We start from the raw sequence: 7,996 nt of genomic DNA on the forward strand, positions 1-7,996 counted from the left end.
ATGCAATTAATTACCAATTGAACATCAAGATTAACAATGGATCCCTAATCCAAACCCATAAACGAACTACTCCCGCATGATGGGAGTAAACAAAACAAAGCAATAATTAATAACCATAAACATTGCAAGAAAGTAATAAAGGAATAAGAGAACTTAACTGATAAAGAACAAATCCAATCTTCAATCTTTGATTCCAATCTTGAAATAAAATAATCTAATGTAAAACTAGTCTAAACTATGCTGGGGAAAATATAAACTAAAAACTAGGGTTCAGAACTCTGTAAGGGAATCTCGTTCAATTGTAGAGAATAGGTCAAATATATAGGAGGTAGATGGGCCTTGGCCCATTAGGCAACTTCCAATTCTTTTCCAATTTGTATTCTTCCTTGCAATTCCCTTTTCTTCCAGAACTTGTCCAAAATGCTCCAATATTCTTCCTTTGTTGTTCCTTGTAGATAAATCAGCACTTGGACAATATAACACATAAACAATTCCCAATTTTACTAGGATACAGAAAATAACCTTCAAAACAACTAGAATAAGGGGTGAATAATTGTACAAAATAGCATATATCAGCGTAGTCCAAGTCTTTCCACCCTAAATTAAGAAGAATGGTTTCCTTCAACATCTTATAGGTGTCGCCCCTAAGTTCTAGAACTTCGATGTTTAAATCTGTGTGAGTAATGGATTGAGATGCTTTAAAGGTAGAAGGTTTGGATTAGAATTTTGAGGCATAGATAGAACTGAATTGCATACATTACCAATCTAAATGATGCATTCCCTAGATCCAAATGCCATAAAAATTGCATGTGGGCTAAATTTTTATGCAAAATAGACCTTGGAAAATTAGAATAGAAATGAGATGGGTACAAGGTTGAATTTCTAGTCTCAATGTTAAAAAAAACTACCAAAAACTATATGCCGACACATAATTCCCTGTAGGCTAAATTATGGTCATAGCTTGTTATTTTAACCTGAATAATCATACAAATATAACAAAATTGTCTGTGGGCTAAATTTCATTATATTAAGTATAATAAATCACAATTTATGCCTAAACTTTATACGATTTTGGAAAAACTTGATGTACAATATTAATTAAATTAAGGATGTTGTCGCTACTCCTTAATTAACTAAAATTGTACTATCACATCGGCATAAATTTTATGAAAAGGCAAAACAAATTATGCAATTAACATGATATGCAATTCCCAAGTATACTCCGAGGAAGGTCGGTTGGGCTAAGGTCCATTAAAAACCAACTCCTTAGACAGAGTACGATTTCAAGGGAACCTGTAGCACATTGGCTATTTCAAGTTTTCTTCCCAAGAAACTTTCCCCTGGTATGCAATTTCACATTATAGCATAATTGTTCTGAATGTGTTATTTAAAACTTTGAGGTTCACGGTTTGGAAAGGGTTTTAAGGATAGGTGTAGGGGTGAGCAAACGGTCGGTCGGTCACATTACCGACCAAAAAATCAAAAAACCGAAGGGAAATTTTGACCTCCATAACCGACCGAAACCGACCGACTATATACTCCAACCGACCGACTATATACTCTAACCGATCGAAAACCGATGGTCGATTTTCGGTTGGTTTTATCGGTTAACCGAAAATCGAAAATGGTTAAATTATTCAATATTCAAATCCAAATCTCCAAAATCCAAATACCAAATCACAGGCAAAAATACAAATAATACAAAGTACAAACTGCCAAATGAAATAATCCAAATACTACAATCGAAACCAATGTCAAATTTGCTAAGTTAAAGCGTCGACCAGAGAGTGTGAGGGAGACAATGAGAGCCGCCAGCCGGAGAGGAGCGAACGATAAGCAGAAACTCAAACTGAGGACGAGAGATGAGAATGAGAAGTGGATCTGTGGATGTGAGGATTGAGGAATGAAGATCGACTAGCGAGGGTAGGGACGGACAGCCAGAGGGCATGTTTGTGTGAGCCGCAGAGCTTGCAGAAGACGCCGGAGTCTCAACTCTCAAGTCTGGGAAGTGGAGATTGGAAAATGGAGAAGAAAGTAGCGTGTAGCGACAAGCAGATTTGAAATGGGATTTACATGTTTGGTTCACGGAATGAATTTTGAGGTAATAGGAATGTTATTCCTTAAGGAATGGAATAGGCAAGGAATAGAATAGAAATTGTATTCTGTTGTTTGGTTCGCGGAAGGAATAGACTTTAGGAATTATATTACAGTGTTTGGTTGGTTTAAGGAATAGAAATGAAATATGTTTTAAAAGACATAAATACCCTTATGTAGTAGTAGTAGTAATAATAATAATAATTTTATTATTAATATTAATATTAATATTATTATTATGTAATAATAAAATAAAACTTATAATAATATTAATAACAATAATAAGAAAAAAGGAATAATAATAATAATAATAATAATAATAATAATACAAAAACAAAATTATATATAAAATAATTATTTTTAAAAAAACACACAAATGAGAGTTTTTGATCCCACATTGGTAACTCAAGAAGGGAAACTCATTTGAGCTTCTCATAATCATTGCTTCTATTTTAAAATTAATTAACAACAAGATGATGATGCCTTAAAGAGCCAAAAGCTCCATCATTTAAGGAGCTTTAATTGCTCTTAGTTACAAATTTCTTTTATATAAATAATATAGGGTCGTTTTGGGAAAAAGAAGATCTTTTTCCAAAATGCCATGGGTAAAATTGTAAATAGTAACTTTAGGCTCTTCCTGAGAACTTAGGAATAGCCTAATACCTAGGGGGGCCTAGGAATCTCTATTCCCCTTGCAAGGGGAATAGGTCATTCCCGGGAATACTATTCCTGGGAATAAAAGTTGTTACCAAACAAAGGAATAGACCTATTACTGGGAATGCTATTACATTCCAGGCCTATTCCGTGAACCAAACATGCTTAGGGAATTAGTATTAAGGACTTATGGCTAATGGGCTATACAAGTTGGGCTAAAATCTAAATGGGCTAGCTGGCAGTATACATATACAATACTATATATATTGTCGGTTATCGGTCGGTGACTGATAACCGAAGGTCAATAACCGCAAAATAACCGAAACACCGAAAAACTGATTTTTTTTGAATTAATAACCGAATCAAATGGCTGCATTTTCCCGCTCATTTGAAACTACGCCGTTTTGGCTTTACGAATTGGTTGTATTTTCCCGCTCATATTAACGTACGTCGTTTGAGACAAATTCAGCGTTAATCAATTAGTATTTAAGTTTGACTTAAATACTACCATTTTTTCGGCTTCCCAATTTATGGGAAGTTGTTATAAATAAATTACAGCTCTTATATATCAAGGCAATCCATTAGACTCAAACTACATAAATACCATATTAATATTACATACATCACATACATTACATAAACCCTAATCATATCATTAGGATTTCGATTTTCAAAATGCAGGCATGCGTATTAATCACCATGGCGTTTCGTTATCTGGTGTCTTGATAGGTTGCATCTTATGGTAAGTGTTGGTCCCAAGGGGATGGGGTACAAGTCTAGAGGGGGGGGGGTGAATAGACTTGTATAAGATTTTGCAAATCTTTTCGACCTCTCGTGTGTATTGAACTTAGGATGTTTAGGTTTGATACCTCACGAGGTGAAGACAAAGTTTTATGCGCAGCGGAAATGTTATCCCCTTTTAGTTAGCACGAGTTTAAGTTAGTTCGAGAAGTGCGTTTATATGCAGTGCAATCGAGAGGTTAGCGAGAGATAAAAGCAGTAAGTAAATGCAAGAGAGATTTTTAAGTGGTTCGGTCAACCCGCCTACGTCCACTCTTCTTCCAGAAACTCCCTGGAAGGATTGCACTAAAAACTTCCCTTTTTAGTACAATATCGAGCGCTTGAGCTTTGATCACGAAGCCCGCCTCAAGCCTCAGGTTTTTCGCCCCGCTTCTTGTTACTCCACCTCTCGAGCACTTGACCTTTGATCACCAAGCCCGCGTCAAGCCTCAGGATCTTCACAAGACAGCTCCCAGGTTACTCTACCTCTCCAAGGTCTTTCTCCCCGCTTCCAGCTACTCCACCTCTCGAGCACTTGACCTTTGATCACCAAGCCCGCGTCAAGCCTCAGGTTTCTTTCACTCGGACAGCTGCCAGGTTACTCCACCTCTCTTGCTTAATCCAAAGCAAGGTGTTTTTGGTTGTCACAGTTGAATGTAATAGGCTCCAATCTGACCACAAGCTATCGTTGAATCAACTTCGATGTAGAGCAGCTTCGGTCACCTTCTAGATGTGTAACAGTTTAAGCTTTGTAACTCTCTTGAAACACTAAGATGTGTTTTCTCGCTGTTTTGAATATCAGGATGATATTCCAAATTTAAGTACTTGCACTTGAACGTTTTAGACGGACACTTCTTAAGAATTTTTTTAACCCCTTTTTTCTTTTGTGTCTTTACGTCCTTATATATGAGAGTAGAGGAATAATTCCGTTGGAGGGAAAATTATTCCGTTTGAAATTTGTCTCCCATGCTGATCATGGGTCTTGCATATTTTCAGCATATTTCATGGAGTGGTGATCTTGTAACTTGAACCTCTTTGTCTTGTAGTGAATGTTCCATAGTTCACTTTTCTTGAGTCCATGCTCCACTTTCGTCTTTTGGTAAAAGTTACTCTTTTTATATTCCCATTATTCCTTGTTTGTAGGGAATCAGACCACTTCAGCATTGGTGCACCTTTTGACCGTTTGTGGTGGAAATCTGACGTGTCATCCATTTCCGCCCATTTTGAAATCTTCACGTTCGACACCTCTTCATTATTCCATCTCCATGATATTCTTCTTTTCCAAACTTTAAGTATGCTTCCTGACCGTCATTCAGCTTTGTTGGAGAATTGTTAGTGTATCGAGACCAAGGTTGATATCTTGATTGCTTGATGTCTCGAACTCAAATATCGAGAGGTCTATCTCTCGAACTCTGTTTATGTCTCGAACTGGATAACTGTATCGAGAGGTCATACCTCTCGAACTCTGCTTATGTCTCGAGACTTAGTTGATGTCTCGCAGACCCTTATTCCTCCAGTGTTGTCCCATGCTTTCTTCAGATCTGTCTATATGATTACAACACACGAGACTTCTAAGATGTTCAAACAAATTTACCTCAAGCTTAAATATTTTCCGAGTTGAGCTCAAAGTTACCCGGTTGTATTTTCGCTCTTGGTTTACTTGTCGAACTTACAGCGTTTTGCCTATGCATCGAGACTTGGGGATTTCTACTTAACAGTTGGTATCATCAAAACCTATTACATGATGTTCCTAACAATTTCCCCCTTTTTGATGATGCCAACACTTATACTTACTCTATATGGCTGATTTGATAGAAATAATCAACATGGATTTTATTTTTCAGCGCATATGGTAAGTTTGACAAATACTCTACTAAAACATGAATAATAGAACTCACGCAACACCCCCAGCAAAAGATATATATATGATTATAAAAGGGAATGCTTACAAAGCAGAGTTTAGTAGAAAAGTTTAAAAGAAATAAGACCAAGAACAACATAAGCATCAATACATTGAAATAAGATGGAGTTTGGACCACGAGAGCTTACTTCTTGTTGGCTTTCCTCTTCTTGTTAATGGCTTCTCGTGTCTTGATGGGGTCTTTCGGATTTACCAGGCTTAAGTATTCATCTGTGACATCTAGATGCCTGTAGTTCCTGTAGGCTTCCCCCACGAACTCACCATCAATTACTCCATCTTTCCACCAAGCAATGCATTCTTCTGGAGACATATTGCTGTGTGTAGATATCCCAGTGATTTTCAGAAGCTTGAATATCTCCAGAGTCAGAATTTGTTCAGTGTCTTCTCTGTTCCCAAACTTAAAGTTTGTCATGAGAAGATCTATCTTCCTTTCTTCTTCTGACTGTCGTTCTTGTCTTTTTCTTCTTCTTTCTCTGTCCTCTTCTCTCCTTCTCTCCATTTCCAGTGTACGCTGGACCCTTAGGTTTTCTGCCTGTTTAGCATCCTCCACTGCTTTGCTCATGATTCTTGGTATTTTTGGAGGTGGTCCAGCTGGTTCACTTGCTGCCCTTTTCTTGCCCGTTGTATCCCCCTTCTTTTTCCCTTTATTTTCCCCCTTGTTGGCATCATCAGCACGGGAGAGGAGGATGGACATACCTTCGAAGATTGCTTGAAGTTGGGCAGGTACTTGGTTCGACAGGTCATCGAGTATGGCCTTCATCACATCCTGTCGAAGTTCACTGGAATATTGGAAGGCTCGCAGCTCTGCTCGTAACTCAGCTAGTTCAGCTTTCGCACTTGCAGCCTCTGCTCGAGCGAGAGCAGCCTCATCGGCAGCTTTCTGTGCTGCAGTCTCAGCCCATACTGCCTGTTCGAGTAGTTCTTCATGATTGGCTTGAGACTCGGTTGTGCCAGCCACGGGTAGTGCAGCATTTCGAACAATGGCCAGTACGCGCTCAAAGCGAGCCATTTTATGAGTTTGATCAGACATAAATTGACGTACTTCGCCAAAGAACTCTTGCGCAGCCTGTTGATCATGATCAGAAGTAGAAGGAGAAGAGGATCGATAGGTACCTTTTGTCGGAGGGGACTTGGGTGCTTCTAGATTTCCACCCATGATTTGCAGTTGCGAGTCCACCTCTCGATTAAGTATCTGAGGGGTCACAGGGACACCGGGTTCAGAGCTCGAAGGTGGCTCCATGTCAGGCGCTTCCCGGTTTCCACCTGAGGGATGGATCACTTCTTGCTCCTCACCTCTCGAACCTGGAGCCTCAGCTTCAGCAACTGTGGAGATAGGATCAGCCGGAGAGGGTTCTTCGGTATTGGACGCTTCCCTGTTTCCATCCAATAGAGGTTCCCCCTCAGCATCACTTCTCGAACTAGTGCTGGGAACTTTGTCATCTGCTGGTGAGGTTGGAGACGGGGTTTCGATAGGTGCTTCTCTGTTTCCACCTTCGATAGTTGCATCGTCCTCCTCAGCACTTCTCGAACCAGCAGGACTTGGAACATTCTGCTCATGTTGCTCAATGTGCTGCTCTTCGGTCTGCTCCGATGAGTCTGGGATGATGATTATTTCAGGAGCAGTAGGAAAACCCGGCAGTGTGAGCAATGGAACTACACCCTCTCGAACTGTCTGAGCCTCATCGTTGTCAATCGAGGGTGTGGGCGCTGGTGGTGGCAAGAGTAGAACAGTGTTGGGTGCCACTCGAAGTGCTTCAGAGGTCTCGGATTCACCTCTCGAAGCTTCTACCTGTTCGTCCAGAGCAGGATTACTGACTTGGGACAGTGGGATTGCGGCTGTTGCGATATCATCGTGAGCAACCCCAGAGGTCTCTCCTGGACCTCTCGTGAATTCAACATTCTGTCCCAAGGAGATGGCAGTGGCGAGCCTGATATCTTCTCGAAATCGAGCTTCTATTTCAGGATCTTCTTCAGGCTCAGCTTCAACTTCTGGTACATCAACTGCTATGCTCTTCCCTTTATCAGTTCTTCCACTGTTCAGCTTCATTACTCGTGTTTCGTGGGCAAGATCCATCAGTTGTTGAGCTGGGATCTCGGAGATGCTCAACCACTGGAGTGCAAACTGCTCTTCTGCCTCCATTTCAGCTGCTTGACTTATCAATTGAGTGAACGAACTGGTTCTCCAGTTGATCCACCTGATCACCCTGGAGAAGTCATCAGGAGTGGGTGCTTCCACTGCCAATTGAGTGGAAACTTCTTCATATAAGTCATCCCGCCCATCAGAGATGATTTCAGTGGCAGAAATTGCTTCGTCTATCTGAGCTGTGATCTCTCGACTATGCTCCAAGAGATCATCTCCCACCCTGACTGTGTAATCTATCTCTCGAACCATCTCACGTGGTTCTTCTGCACCCCCTTGTACTGGATCACTGATCCCAGTACCTTCAACCTCTCGAACCTCCTCTCGGGGTTCAAACACAGATTCACCAGTACCCTCAGCATCATTATCAACATGAAGATCCTCACAGAAATCTCTTGATAGGGACC

This window comes from Ipomoea triloba, chromosome 12, assembly GCF_003576645.1.
Source record: "Ipomoea triloba cultivar NCNSP0323 chromosome 12, ASM357664v1".
In the NCBI taxonomy this organism is placed as follows: domain Eukaryota; kingdom Viridiplantae; phylum Streptophyta; class Magnoliopsida; order Solanales; family Convolvulaceae; genus Ipomoea; species Ipomoea triloba.